This window comes from Lissotriton helveticus, chromosome 8 (genome assembly GCF_964261635.1).
Source record: "Lissotriton helveticus chromosome 8, aLisHel1.1, whole genome shotgun sequence".
NCBI lineage: Eukaryota > Metazoa > Chordata > Amphibia > Caudata > Salamandridae > Lissotriton > Lissotriton helveticus.
In genome coordinates, this window is record NC_136069.1 from 210512125 (window position 1) to 210528409 (window position 16285).

Sequence of the window (16285 nt, forward strand, 5' to 3'; positions counted from 1 at the left end):
CTTCCAAACCTCTGCAGGCAGCCAGCTGCACACTATGAGGTGGTCAACTCATGAGCAGTAAGCCAACCCTCGATCAGGTAGCCAATATGCAGGCCTTGTGGCCAACCCTCCTCTACACATGGCTAAAGGCCATGTACAGCATGAATTTGGCTGCATGCGGGGAGTTGGCTGCAGGGCCTGGCTGCAAGCCAGGCCCTCAGGCCAATCTCCAGCTGCACACGGCCAAAGGCCATGTGCATCTTGGAGGAGCTGGATTTAGGTTTACTAATATATGATTACTTTATGTTAAAACAAACCTTAGAAATGTACTGAAAAAATAACGTTTAAAGTAACATTACAGTTAGGTGAAATGTTAAGTAACAACATAACGTTTTAAAATAAAAAAACACAGAAATTTGCTAGTTTTAATAATAGTTACCTCAAATAACTATGACTCGTGCCATAAGGGAACTATAACTCACGCACACGCCATGCACTGCTAATTACCCCACACATTACATCACTCATGACATCTTCTATGACATCATTGATAATATCACTGCAATATTTGCAATGAAATTATTGATGAGACACTGTAAGGCAGAACACAAGTTATAGTTACCTCAGGGCATGAGTTACTTGAGATAACTATAATTATAACTGGTGAATTTCTGTGGTTTGTACAGTTCAAAACGTTATGTTGCTACTGAACATTTCACCTAACTAACTCACTTTAACCAAAACTTACTTGAGTTTCAGTTAAGGGTGCGATGGAAGCAGTTTGACAACATAAACTAAAAACTAGGCAGTGCTTCTGGCCTTGTTATGCTTCCAGTTTCCATATCCCTGAACATACTGCCTATGACCTTTGGACAGGCACAGCTGCCACTGGTTGTAGAATGTAATCTTCAGCTCTGTGCCAACTCCTTGAGCACCCGGTACTAAGTACTGATGGCCAGGGCCTTTGACTAGACCATCCAATCCTCTTGGGACCAAAAGCAGTGCACACAAGCGCACAACCTTTGTCTATGCCCTGGGCTCAGGCATCAAGATCCCAACTGGAAACATGTGCAAGAATCACCACCATTTCAGGATGATCATCTGAAAGAGGGGTGATTTATGACTGGCTGTCTTCAATAGTGTTAATGCTGTAGTTCAGCACTTGTTTTGTAATTACATTCTCTTTTAATTGCTCCCCAAGATCTTCATTACCAGGAACATTTAAAAAAATGAAGATTATCCCTTGTCCTCCAGATTGAGGAATGCAATATCCTTTTCTTTTGGAAAGTTTGCTGATGATTGATGAAAAGAAGCCAAAGTTATAAACTTGGCAAAAAGGGCCTTTCCTTTACAATTCATATTTCAACTTTAAATATAGAGGTGTGAATGCTGCTTTAGATGCATATATTCACAGAAAAAAAACGTTAGTAATGGCAAAACGGAAGTGGATCGTGCCTACAACATAAATATTCAACCATCCCATCACGCAAGCAGTCCCCAATATATGGTGCTGCTGGGACATCCCAAGCCATTGCTCTGTGCACTTTGCAAGTACCAACACCAGGTCAATGAAGCCACACAGGTGTTTAGTCTTTTTTGTGTGGGTCAACATTCCCAACATGGACAGCATGGGCTCTTTAGATATCTGATTAACCTTTAGGACAGTTAAGTGTTGAAGCCGAGTGGGATGAGTATGCCTAGACGTGGGTTCTGTGCTCTCCATGTCACTGGAGTCAAGCTAGCCTGACTGATGAGGGGTGATACCCTGAAACCGGTCCTAGGATGCCTGTTTCCGGTCCAGGGAGGATCTGGCCTGGCAGTTCGGGCTGGACTGTTCCCATGGGTAGCAGGGTAAAGACTGATTTGCATATGGCTGGGTTTAAACCGGAATGACATGGGGAACAAATAAAACCCAATGGATTTAGGCCCTGATCTCTGTACTGGGGTGAATGTTTGACATTGTTCATCAGTCTGTCCATCAATTGTTCTATTTATATTTGTCACCCCGAGTGGGACGTGTATGCCCAGACGTGGGTCCCGTGCTCACCATGCCGCTGAAATCAAGCTAGACTGACTGATGAGGGGTGATACCCCGAAACCGGTCCTAGGATGCCTGTTTCCGTGGCAGTTTGGGTTAGACTGTTTCCATGGGAAGGGGTCAAGACTGATTTGCACATGGCTAGGTTTAAGCTTGAAGAGCATGGGGAGCAAAAAAACAATGGATTTAGGCCCAGATCTCTGTACTGTGGTGAATGTTTGACATTGTTCAACGTTCCTTCCATCAATTGTTCTTTTTGCATTAGTCAAGTGTTAGACCACATCGTCCAAGAATCTTGACAGCACCAGACCATGTGGGTAAAGTCTGTATTGACCTCAGCATAACGTGAGCATTCGGACAATGCACCCTGCTACATATGTCTTAAGCGTCGGGGGCAAGTACATATGATGTAAATCAGTGCTTCTTAACCTGTGGTTTGAGGACCCCTGGGGGGCCGCGATGCCTACTCAGGGGGCCAGCTACGGATTATAAAATAAATTAACAGATTAATAATCTGTATATAAATAAAGTTCTAAAATTTAAAATTTAAAAAATGTAAATATTCTGTTAATGTGAAGTCATTTGAAAAGGGAGATTAAAAAAATGTAATTGGTATCCACAGATTGATTCATAGGGGCAGTGCAAATGAATCAAACACAATAGTATGAATGAGGGGTAATCTCTATTGAATTTAGAAAAGCTCCAACCTTTCCATTAAAATTAAAATTGTGATTTAAAATAAATACTTGCTTGTGAACTAAATATTATGTATTAGTTTGATGGATGCTTATTTTTGGGTATACTTTTGTAGTATAAATCATTGAAATTGCTTAGGCTGGGGTCCCCGGATTCCAATAATGACTCGGTGAGAGTTCCAGGACTCTAGTAATAATTAAGGAGGGGTCCACAGAAGACAAAAGGTTAAGAACCACTGATGTAAATAAGCAAATTGTATATATTTCAGTCTCACATTCTTGGAGACCACTTTCTAGACATTTCAGCCATTGAGCATCAGTCAAATCTAGGTGCAAGCGATCCATCCACCATCCCCTCAGCTGGCCCATCAATACATTCCACTGCTGCAGCAGAGTGCATATAAATAATACGCTAATGTCTTTACAGCTGTATCTGTGCGTGAGCAGAACACGCAATCCTGCAGAAGCCAAAGGCTCTTTGTTTGTGGTGTCCCAAATCTGGACCAGAATAGGAGGTGCCTATGGTAGACTCGAGCCACCTCTTGGCCACCTTCACGAGCAATTGACTGGCATACAAAAAATGATCTTAATAGTTTAACTTGGTAGACATAATTTATATTTATTCATAATTAAACATTCATTTGTTTCTTCCTTATTATTTTACAAACCAATTAAGTTACCAATTCATTCCATTACACCCTTTTCCCTCACATCATTCATACTCTCATTCGTAACCTATAATACCCCTTAAAAACTGAGTGGCTTCTGGATCCCCTTCACAGTGCAATGGAAATGTTCATGTTATATATCCACACAACACAAGCGGTAGACACATATTTTGGTGGCCCTGATCCTTTCTTGCCACCTTCTTCAGGACCAACATACAGTAAAATGACACCTTCTTTTCGATGTGCAGAGCTTCTAGTATCTTCAAAATGTAAAGGCCATTAAACCATTAGCACAGATCTAAGTCTTCATAGATCATAACTGCAATTATTTCTGATTGCACTATGCCCAAAAAGACATATTAATAATTAGAACATTAGAATGTTGCGCACTCCAAAGCAGACAATGGAGTGCTCTGGGCTTCATCGGGCTAGTGGAAGCCAGCAGAACAACATTCTAATGTTGTTTTTCTTTTACAGGTGCTGTTGTGAACAAAGGCCTCTCGGGGTCTGAGGGGATTTAAATCCCCTTGGGCTCCGAAAGGCCTTTGTTTTTACCAATTAGAACATACTGCCCTCTGGGGCAGAATGTTCTAAATGCCTTAGAGCACGGGTACTCGTAGTACGGCCCGTGGGCCGGCAGCGGCCAGGCAAGCCTTCCGTGGCGGCGCGCTGACCATGAGACATCGAACCCGTGTTTTTAAAAAACATTTTCAAAGAGTGTCTGCAAACACTGCCGGTTGCAGAGACACTCGGAGAGACTCTACTGCTCTGTAGGGGCCCGGGCGATTTAATCCAGCGAAGCCAGAGTGGAGCTGCAGGGGCGCTAAGAGGAGGTGGCCCCATTCACATGCAAATGGTCTTTTTTAAAGACCTGTGAAGTGCTCGGGTGGAGCTGTGTGTCTGCGCGTGCTGGGGAAGCTGGCTGGGGAAGCTGTCTCAGCCCGGGTGACACACAGGCAGGGTGAGATGACAGAGGGAGGTAGAGGGACAGAGGGAGAGGGAGAGGGAGGGAAAGGGAGACCAAGACATGTAAACAGAGAAAGAGAGACAGGCAGAGGGAGGAGGGCGACAGAGGGAGACGGAATGAGGGAAGGGAGTGAGGAAAGGGGAGTGAGGAAATGGGAGTGAGGAAAGGGGAGTCAGGGAAGGGAGTGAGGGAAGGGAGTGAGGGAAGGGAGTGAGGGAAGGGGAGTGAGGGAAGGGGAGTGAGGGAAGAGGAGTGAGAGAGGGAGTGAGGGAAGAGGAGTGAGAGAGGGAGTGAGGGAAGGGGAGTGAGAGAGGGAGTGAGGGAAGGGGAGTGAGGGAGGGAGTGAGGGAAAGGGAGGGAGGGAGTGAGGGAAGGGGAGTGAGGGAGGGAGGGGGGAGGGGGGGAGGGAAGGGGTGAGGGAGGGGTTGAGGGAGGGAGTGATGGAAGGGGAGTGAAGGAAGGGGAGTGAGGAAAGGGGAGTGAGTGAGGGAAGGGGAGTGAGGGGAGGTAGGGAAGGGGGTAAGGGGAGTGAGGGAGGGAGAGAGGGAAGGGGAGTTAGGGAGTGAGTGAGGGAAGGGGAGTGAGGGAAGGGGAGTGAGGGAGGGAGGGAGTGAGGGAAAGGGAGTGGGGGAAGGGGAGTGAGGGAGGGAGTAAGGGAGGGGGTGAGGGAAAAGGTGTGAGGGAAGGGGAGTGAGGGAGCAAGTGAGGGAAGGGGAGGGAGGGATAGAGGGAAGGGGAGGGAGAGAGGGAAGGGGAGGGAGGGAGAGAGGGAAGGGGAGTGAGGGAAGGGAGTGAGGGAAGGGTATTGAGGGAAGGGGAGTGAGGGAGGGAGTGAGGGAAGGGGAGTTAGGGAGTGAGGGAAGGGGAGTGAGGGAGGGAGTGAGGGAAGGGGAGTTAGGGAGTGAGGGAAGGGGAGTGAGGGAGGGAGAGAGGGAAGGGGAGTGAGGGTGAGGGAAGGGGAGTGAGGAAGGGAGAGGGGGGAGGGGGGAAAGAAGAGGAAAGGAGAGGGAGGGAGAGGGAAGGAGAGAGGGCGATGGAGTGAGACAGTCAGAGTGAGTGAGACAGAGGGAGACAGGAACGGAGAGAGGGAGATGGAGGGAGTGAGGCAGATATATATACACATATACACACACATATACCGGGTCTGGTAGCTCAGTGGACGAAGGTGTCCACTGCAGGGACCTGTGTTCAACCTCATGGTCACAGTTTTTTTGTTGCTCTAGCCCCACCCCCTCCCCCACTGACCCCGCCCCCACCGGTGCAGCCCTCGGACACAAACCACACTGTAAACTTGGCCCCCGAGAGAAAGTTTGTGAGTACCCATGCCTTAGAGCCCTCCTAGTGGGCTCTACCAGCCATTAAAGGCCCACCCCCTTTAACGCTGGAGCGGTCCTTTAATGGCCGGTAGAGCCCGTTAGGTCGGGCTCTAAGGCTATAATAAATCACTTCTGAATAAAACCAGAAGGACAGTATACTATTACGGATTAACATCCTGTGCTCATTTATCAAACTTCAAAGGTGCAAATCACACAAAGCCCTAAACCTTTACCTCTCACCTCAAAGCGCCTCTCACCATGTGCAAGGTGAAAGTTCATCACCATATTATGCTGCTTATAATCCATATGTGTCACATGTGATACCCAAACAAACCCCCATAATCAAATCCCATGCACACCTCGACTTCTATGTAATTACCTGTCTCACCTGAGGGAATAGTTATGCACATGTTCTATCACAGAGTTTGCAATACCGTTTATTTTAGATCACCCAATTCTGAGAAGTACTACCTCCTCTTTTCAACTTGACGACACTATTTCTCCTGCATCACTATGTTCTAAATATATATATGGCCGGTAGAGCCAGCTTCAGAGGGCTCTAAGGCTATTAGAATATTCCGCCACTAGAGGGGAGAATGTTCTTTCTAATTTGTAAAACAAGGGTCTTGAGGAGCAAGAGGGGGTTGAAATCTCCTTGGCCTCGTTAGGCCTTTGTTCACAGCTGTTGCTGTGAACATACATTGGAATGTTGGAGCTCCAGGCTTATACCAACCATTAGAATCCCAGAGCACTCCAGTGTTTTTAATGGAGCTTTCAACATTTCAATGTTCTAATATCTCTTAGAATAGAGAAATGCAGGAGGAGTAGTGTCATCAAGTTGTAAAGAGGAGGTAGTACTGGGTCAGAGCTCTAATCATGTTATGTCTTTCTGACTAGGGGAAGTATAAATCCAAGTATTACTTATATTCTACCTTAAAGTGCAAACCAATTTACTCCTATAGGAATTCAGTTCCCCAGTCAGAGATTTATGCTGCGTTATTTGCTAACGTTCATCATTTCATCCTTATGCGAGACAATGGTAATCCTTCATACAAATGTCAGGATGGGAGATTACGTGGGACATTCCTCCCAAGGTTGATAGTCACCTCAAGCTCTAGATACTCTCTATTCGACCTATACGAGTTAAAGACAGAATGAAACAGATATTGCTTTTAGAACGGTTCGAATGAGACCGGCAGGGACCTTTCAAAATGATTTCCGCTATTATCTAAAGTGATATCGAGCATTCCCCAGCACCCTCAACCTTTCTTAAATACAGGGCACAAGTCCTAAAGAAAAAAAAGATGGGGGGGGGCGCTAACCAAATTTGGCAGTATGGAAGTGACATCATGAAGAGTGACATAGCACGTGGCATCACAGGAAGCAGCATCACACCCATGACCTCACAGGAAGTGACATCACAAGAAGTGGCTCCTCCGTGCCAATTTATAAGCACCGATGTTCCCATTGAGGTAATATATACATAACAGAACATTATATAAAAAGATAACAAAAAATAATTTGCATAATGAGTTTCAAACCGCATGTATGTAATTTACCTTTTTTCTTCACATGAAAGGCTTGTCAAATTACCAGACGAAACACAGTAGTGCCAATGTTTTAATCGATTTAGAAGTTTCCAGAAACAAATCTTCTATTTAAGGTACTTCCTTATACTGCCTGGGCAATATTTAGGCCCCTGTAATCTAAAATGATCAGTGTTTGGACAATTTAATTTCAAGGATGTCCTTTTTTCTATTAAGATAGGAATGTTGCTGGGGTAATAAATAAATGTTTGAATATAAAATGGTATGTCTAGGAGGAGAATGGGGAATAAAACACCGCTGTGTACGTGTCACTGTGTATATAAAATAGGTACCTAAAATATTGTTTTTCAATTTTTTAGATCACAAGTCAATACTGTCAAATGTCCTGATGAAGGTGCAACTATTTTAATGACACCGAAACGCCACGTCAACTCTTTCTTTTGACTGTTTTTATTATAGTTTTTGTATATCTTTTGACGAAGAAAAACCTTTTTAATTAATTTTTTTTTAAATCTTAGAGTGTAACCCTGAATGGGAGGTACTACAATAAATTGTGCAAATCGTTTTTAATACTTTTGTTGTATATGTTTATTGACTAATGTTTTGATAGACAGTGTCACAAGTGTACAATATCTTTCTGCCATCATAGTGCAGTAAATACTAGGGACTCTCCTTAGGCTAATTTCCCCCATACGTTTCTTTACAGTCAGCACACTGACTTTTTTCTGAGATTAACCACAGGGTCTTATTTTCCGTAACATCACAAGAAGTTACATCAGATCTTACGACCTCAAACATGTTTTGCATGTCTATCATGAGTACATTTGAGCGCATTACAATAATTAACAAATTTGATTTTGCGTCGCTGTTGTGCCTAAAAGGTGACAAAACCGTGAAGCACAATCTGAGCCTCAACTTATACATTTATTAATGTGGCAGTAATCTTTTCTGCTTTATTGCTTGCAAAGTCTGCATTTTTTAATATCTCATAGGATTAAGGCACCCAGTTTCAGAGATCCTTGTGTGCCCAGTAAATCTCAGGGAATAATAATGGGAAAATAACTCGGGAGGTTAATACATTTTCAGGAAAGATGTGTGTTTTCTTTAGTCTCTGTGAATCAAAGTAGCATAGGAGGTTAATATGTATCCTGCAAAGCACATCATGTAACATGCAGATGACAGAATTATTTTATGTTCATACGTAAGTGGGTTACTGCTTTTCACATAGAGATCCTTTTGTAACTTGAAGTTCATACATTGTAATCCTTCTAATATAGCACAGTGAGCTGAGAAGAACATTTGACTCCTACACCTTGTAACCTCCACTGTCATATGTAACACTTCCTGTACATAGATTTACACACCTATGTGATTTATTGTCAATGTATAATGTACACGTGTGATGTAAACCCTGCATTGGGATGAAGAGACCTATAAAAGAAATAAAACAAAATAAAGGTATTTAAATTGTTATTTGAGTTAATTTGTTCAAATACTGCGACATAACACCTCTGACATTCTTACTGTGCATGTATAACTCTTACTTACAGGGACTGAACAAAGTCCAAAGCACGCCTCTCTTATGCACTTGTGAAGTGATAACAAGCTGTGAGTGGCGGCTGGCTTGTACAGAGGGTGGTGAGGCAGGTGGCACAAAATAAATAAATTCACTTACCTCCACAGTGCGATGTCGGCCTTCCTTACGTGTGTTCCAGGAAGCTCCCGATGCCGGAAACTGCACCACCCAATCCTGGTGCTGCTTTCACAGCATGAAAGCCACACAGACATGCACATTTTAACACGTACAGCTCCCTGCTACTGCTACTCAGCAGTACTGGTCCCGCCCCGTCCTGACACTTAGTTCAGGAAGGGTTGTTGAAGAATAAAACGGTAATAAATAAACTTTATTACTGTTTTATTTTTCAGCTCTGGGGCTTGTTGGGCGACGCTCCTCTGTTGAAATGTAGGAACCACCCATGCAAGTTGTGTGCCTTTGTTTCCCTTCCATTGCATTTGCCTCGAGGTATGAGGCTCCAGATTGCTCCCAGCCTGGATACTCTAACAAAAGGAGGCCTGATGGCCTCTTAAAGTCGTCCTTTGTTTTGGGACCTGCTGAAATTTGAAATAACAAAGCCCCCTAGCTGCCTACACATTGCTGCTTGGAACAAAAGCAGACAACATGCAGGTTCTGCTGAATGTCCTGTGGTTTGAAAATTACACAGGGGTGGGTTCATCAGATTTTAGTGAGGCCCAACTCCTTGTCTGGGTAGTCGGCGTCCACACTGTGAAAAAAGTGGGTAGACGCTGTTTACCCGCGTGTACCCCCAAATGGTGCCCTACTTAAATACTACAGCACACTCTGGTCTAATTCCCAGTGTCACACTACTCAATTATGTAGTGCAGTGGTTCTAAACATTAAAATGCTGTCCATTATTGAACCCTACGTACTTATTAGGAACAGCCAGCCCTCTTTTCTCTCCACAGCTTATCATCATATCCTACCAGCAGACCTTAATTTGTTTCTTTTGCTTCCTATTTCAAACTGTTACACAAATCACGTCTCCAGTCTCTTCCGTAGACGCCAGCTTCTTCTTCTCTGCTCTCTTATATATATCTGCAGGCATCACCTTCGCACTAGTTTGATATCAGGTGGCCTGACTTCAATGAATGTTTACCATCGACATATAGCCCTTATAGAGAACAGAGCATATCATGCACTCTACAGGTAACACATTGCAGTCTAACTCTAAATATTCCTGGGCTACATATGATGGGGCCCTACATAGGACCTCATGTGGTTCTTATATAGAGAAAGTGTGGTGATCTCATGTTCACTACATTCCAGTGATGCAATGCTGGAATGTAGAATGTCCAATGTGGATTCATGATTTAGAGATTCCTTGTATGTCAGTTACTTTAGGACTGCTGAGGTTGTGGCAAATAAATACACGACTTAAGGCATTTCTGTCTGCTGATTATTACTTCACTACAGAAAGATCCATAATTTTATACTATCCCAACTAATTTTCCCATTAAGGCCATTTCTGTACTTGTTGAGCGTAAACAAACTCTCCTCACATTTATCAGCATTTAGTCCATTCTGCTAAACCTTAATCCTTACCAGATTTCAGTTCTGAATCCTTGCATCCTTGTTCTAGACCATGTTTCACCAAAAGTGCTTGCAAGTTTATTGTATATACTTATGATTTGTGTTCTCCAAACCTAATATGAAATTCTTTGTCTGTTTCTCCCACATAGCCCAGATTGCACAGCCATAAGATGAAATATAGAACATTGCTGCTTCTGCAGCAGCGGTCATATTTTTAATAAATATCTTATTTCTGTTATGTTCCCAGGGCTCAGAGGAGATTGCAGCCTGACAGGCATTGCTAGTGCCTCATCCATGTTTACAGCTAGCAAATGTTCTCCCCCATCGGTAGACCTTTGTGCCTGTTAGACCTGGTACCATTGGCGTGGGTCTCCCCTGCATTTTTACCTTTGCCTCCTTGTTTGTGCTGTGTGTTGGACTCCATTTTGCTGGTCTAGATGCTTTGGGCACTTTGCCACTGTTGTTCAAATGTTCATCGAAGTGCATGTGCTTTGTTTGTAAATTGTTGTTATGGATTAGTGATTCTATGATTGGCATATTTTATTTACTTGTCAGTCCTCATGTGGTTCCTATATAGAGATACATCATTATATACTATCCCAACTCATTTTCTCATTAAGGCCTAGCATAGTGCACTGTGTGTGCTCAGGGCCTGTAAATCAAATGCTGATAGTGGGCTGCAGCACTGATTGTGCCACCCACAGAAGCAGCCTGTAAAATGTAACTCTGGCCTGCCATTGTAGAGTCTGTGTGCAGTCTGGGACTGCCATGTCGACTTGGCAAGTGCACACACTTGCCAGTCCCTATACCTTCCCTTTTTTTGACAGAGGCTGGAGAGGGGCAGCGGCTCCAGAAGTCTGATGAGTCAGGGCTGGGCTGAATAGACCTGGGCTGCATTTTGAGTAGGGGGATGAGATTCCCCTGCACCTAAATGGGCCGGGTCTGCCTTCAACAATGCTGTCTCCACCTCCTGCCAGGAAGCTGCACTAGTGAGGTCAGAACTTGTTTTGGCTGGGTAGAGACACACTCTGCCTTCAGAGAACAAAGGATTTTTGAGTAAGAGGGGCCCTGACCCCTGACTTTTAGATCACTTCTGGGAATCAAGAGAAAATATGCCAAAGAGAAGAGCCGGAGAAGCTGAGGAGGAATACTGCCCCTGTGCTGTTTGCTGTCTGGGGTTGGTGTGCAGTGGCTACTTGCTGCCAAGGAAAGGAGAAAATTACTTTGCTGTTTGCTTTGCCATCTTGAGGAAGAGCTTCAAGGGCTTGAAACTGAGCGTGCCTTCTGTTCTGAAGTCTCAGGGACACAAAGACTTCACCACAAGGTGCAAGGCATGCTGTATTTAGGTGGGGACATGAAGCTCCGCACATATTTTTCATTGTCTTGAGTCATTGTCCACTGTAAACTGTGGCTGTTCATTGGTCAATAGGCTGAGTAGTAACTTCTTAGTACCTCATTGTCTCATTTTGGAACCTCCCACGGCAACACCCCCTGTTACATGTGTTGTTACTCAATAGGCTATAATTACAGCCTCCAAGCACTATTTTCTCAAATAGCTTTGTCCTGCCTGCTGCTGCAGGCGGGACACATTTATAGCACGGGTGCTGAATGCATAGGTCTCGCATTTGCGAGAGTTTGAGCTATTGGCATTGTAAATGACAATGCCTTTAATTTATCTGTTGTTTAAGCTACTGGCATTGTACATGACAATGCCTTTTATTTATCTGTTTCAAAAACAATGTATACATTTAGAAAATTGTCATATACAATGCCAATACCTAAAAACTCTCGTAAATGCGAGACCTATTGCATTGCAAATGCTTGTTTGCATCTATTGAGCATTTTAACCTTGGACTTACCAGAAGGCGTCGATCGTGATGTTGACTTATTACAGACAGGGTTTGTGACCAGGACCACGAGCAGTCTGCGACTTGGTGCAAGAGTGGGACTTGTGCATGACCGCAACATCCCAGTATGTTCAGCAACATTGAGCTTTGCCTCCCATTACTGGATTGTCTTCAGGAACATTCAGGTACATTTGTAGCATGAGTTGTGATCAGAGCCCAGGCACCATAGACACATGTCTTGTAGGTCCATACTCCCTGTAGCACATGCATTACTTGAATTCTGTTGTTTTCCTTAGCGCACTATTGTAAAAGAATATTGAAGCTGTTGGATACCAACAAATTTGGGAGCGGAATTCCCAGTCTGCGTTGAATGGCACATAAAGAAAGGAAATGACATCAGCATACAGGGGTGGTGCGCATATGGCGTTACGCTCTGTCACTTCCGGTGCAGCATGAAGCCACATAGCACAACCTACTGGCAGTGTGGAAAACTTGTTGGAAAGATAAGAGTCCGGTGCCTGCGAGTATTTATATTTAAGGTAAGGAATCTGAAGTTAGAAGTGTGGGTTACATAGCTGCCAAAGTGAGGATAATGTGAAAGTTATGGCTTATTTATTACCTTAACTGTTTTTTTGACTGTATTTTTAAGTTTTGTGTTAGAGGTAAGATTCATCTCTGGTCAATTGTGACTAGAAGTGAACTCGTTTTTTTTCCAGTGAACTTTCTTTTTCTTTTTGTGGTTTCAAACACAATCCCATAGGACTGAGCTTTTAACCACAAAAGGTTTTAAGGAAGGTCAAAGTCCCCTGGTAGTGATGGCCACATGCATTAAAAATGATTACCAATATCTTGTTTCGAGTATCAATGGGCACTGGTAGTAAGGATCATGAATGATTTTTGCATTAGTTAGCATTAATGGCCATACCCTCTAAGAAATTGTATTAAGTACAGTGGAATAATGGTACAACGCAGTAAAGAGACGGAATGACTCAAGCATCAATAATTCCCTACAAGCAGTAATGACTATTGCTTGCCTTAAGCAGTAAGGCCAACCAAAGGCACTAGACATTGGTGACGAACAGGTGAGCAAACTTACACTCAGCAAATGCAATGAGCAATTTGCACACTCGCGGTACTTCACATCTGATGAACAGGGCAAGTCCTCAATCCAAATAGTCCCCCAACCTCTTGGCCATCACTGTCCTTGCAATGGTACATAAAACAATCAGCAGCTGCGCTAATCTTCAAGTCTGGTTGTCCCGAAGAGAACTACTTGAAAACTGAAATCGCACACACGTCAGGTAGCAATGTGTACTCCACACCAGACACAGACCAATGAGCTTCACGAGTACATACATGGGTATTACACTTGCCTTGACCAAGACGGTGGCATAAACTTACACCGGGGGAATGGGCCGCCTTCCTTGCAGAATCCACCCCCGAGCTCTCCACCGACCCTATTACAGCCGATAAGCAGCTGGAGGAGTGGATTACCGGCTCCCTAGACACACTTCTTCCTAAAACAGTGACCTTCAAACATCCCAAACGAATACCAGCGGCTCCATGGTACACCCCAGAACTTAAAGCTCTGCGCCAAGAGTGCAAGAGAACAGAACGCTCTTGGAGGAGAAATAAATCGAAGAGCGACAAAGATAGCTACTCGACCTCCCTTCTAACCTACAAAACCGCTATACGAAAAACCAAAAGCGCGTTTTTCAAGGAAAGAATAGAGAAAGCGGGATGCTCTAGTAAGGAATCTTATGTCATCCTTAAAGAGCTTTTGAAAACCCCAGAACAGGGACCAAGACAACCCACAGATCCCAAAGTCGATCAGGAAAAATGCCAACAATTGGCTAACTTCTTCCATAATAAAATCCAAACAATTCTTGACTCAATCCCCCTTACGAATTCGTGTGATGAAAACGATCCCCCATACCCCTCAACACCTACTTGTCTCTCCTCTTGGGGGCAAGTCACAACGGAGGAGGTAGGAAACGCGTTAAATTCCATAAAGAGTGGATCTCCCAGGGACCCCGCCCCTTTCCGGATTCTTAAGGAAGTAGCTCCCACGATCACCCCCCCCCTGACACACCTGATCAATGCCTCACTCCAACAGGGAGTTGTACCCCCGAGCTGGAAGAAGGCCGTCGTAAAAGCCTTACTCAAGAAACCCTCCCTCGACCCCGAAAACTTGGCCAACTACAGGCCTATTTCCCTACTCCCGGGAGTAAGCAAGATCGCTGAAAAGTTGGTCAACAGGAAACTCTCCCAGTTTTTGGAGAGCAACAACAAATTAAAGAGCTCACAGACGGGCTTTCGTCCAGGGCAGGGCACTGACATCGCCCTCCTGGCCGAGGTTGAGGAAGCCAGAACACTGCTTGACGACGGAGGATCAGTGGCAGTGATCCTCCTCGACCTCAGCGCGGCATTCGATACCGTCAACCACCAACTTCTCATCAAAAGACTCAAGAGAGTTGGTGTGGAAGGCTCTGCCCTTTCTTGGATCTCATCCTTCTTAGATCAACGGACCTATCAGATTTGGGAAAAGAACGCCCGCTCCTCCGAAATTCCCCTCCAATGTGGCGTGCCTCAGGGCTCCTCCCTGAGCCCCACTCTATTCAATATCTATATGTCCACATTGGAGGAGGTTATCACCCCTTTCGGAGTGAGCGTCGTCAGCTACGCCGACGACACACAACTAGTGGTGTCTCTATCCCACCCCAGACAACAATCAGCAGACTTATTTAACTGCCTTTCACAGGTCCATCTCTGGATGAACAACTCAGCCCTAAAATTAAATGGGACAAAAACCGAAGTTTTGCTCCTCGGTCCAAATGGGCTCACACTCTCCCCGAACATCTGGCCAGCCTGTATGGGCCCCCCCCTGACCCGAAAGTAGAGGTAAAAAGCCTAGGGGTATGGCTCGACTCGGACCTCTCTTTCACTGTGCAGGCAAACAAAGTAGCCGGGACCTGTTTCGGGCTCCTGAAATCACTGAGGAAAGTCCTGCCCCTTTTGCCCTTCAACTCCAAAAAATTGCTTATTCAAGGCTTGATAATCTCAAGGCTTGACTATAGTAATGTGATCTACCTAGGTGCCCCTGAGGCGACCCTCACCAAGCTTCAAAGAATCCAGAACACTGCGGCCCGGATTATCACAAATACCCCTGCCAGAACCTCCGCCAAACCTGCCCTCAAACTCCTCCACTGGCTTCCCATAAGGGAGCGGGTCAAATTCAAGGCCTTGTGTCTAGCCCACAAACTACTTCAAAAGCAAGGCCCCCCCGCTCTCAGTAAACTTATCACACCCTATAGACCCACGAGATCTCTCCGGTCGGACACAGAAAACCTCATCACCACCCCCAGATTTAAGAAAACCCGCTCAGGCGGAAGACGCTTCTCAGTCCAAACCGCACGCCTTTGGAACTCACTCCCCCGCGACCTGAGACTAGAAACACGGTACCTTCACTTCAGGAAGCGGCTCAAAACTCATCTTTTTCCCCAATGACTCACGCCCACTCTAAACATTGATCCCCTGCCCCTCCCTTTCCTTCTTTAACCGTCCTGAACCGGCCCAAACCAAAGAGATAGGGTGCCTAGCGCTGGGATACCTTATGGTGACTATGCGCTCTACAAAAATAAATAATAATAATAATAATAATACTCAACAGCAGTGCTGTGGAAAAATCAATCTGTTGGTTCTTGGAAGCTTCTTAAATCTTCGCCACTGAAGAAATGGTGATAACTCCTTGAAGTATGGTGACAGATTTGTTTGAAACACCCACTTAAGGTCTGCTCACATGTCAACACCACCTGGTCAACATTACAGCAACATTCTCCACAGAATAGCTCTGAAAACTGATTTCTGCAGACAAGTATTTAATTCAAGGAAATGAAACAGTACCTATAGTGGAACATTCCGTAAAACAGGCAATTCCCCACTACCTTTATAAACGGGGCTGTTCACTGATTCCCACCTGAGCTCCACACCCTAAAGCAAAGTTCACTGACACGACCAGGAACTCCATCACATATCCAGGGGAAGCAGAATAAGGTTTACCAAGACCAGCACTTGGAATCTAACCAGCATCAAAGTTGAGCACTGGGTGCAAAAAATACA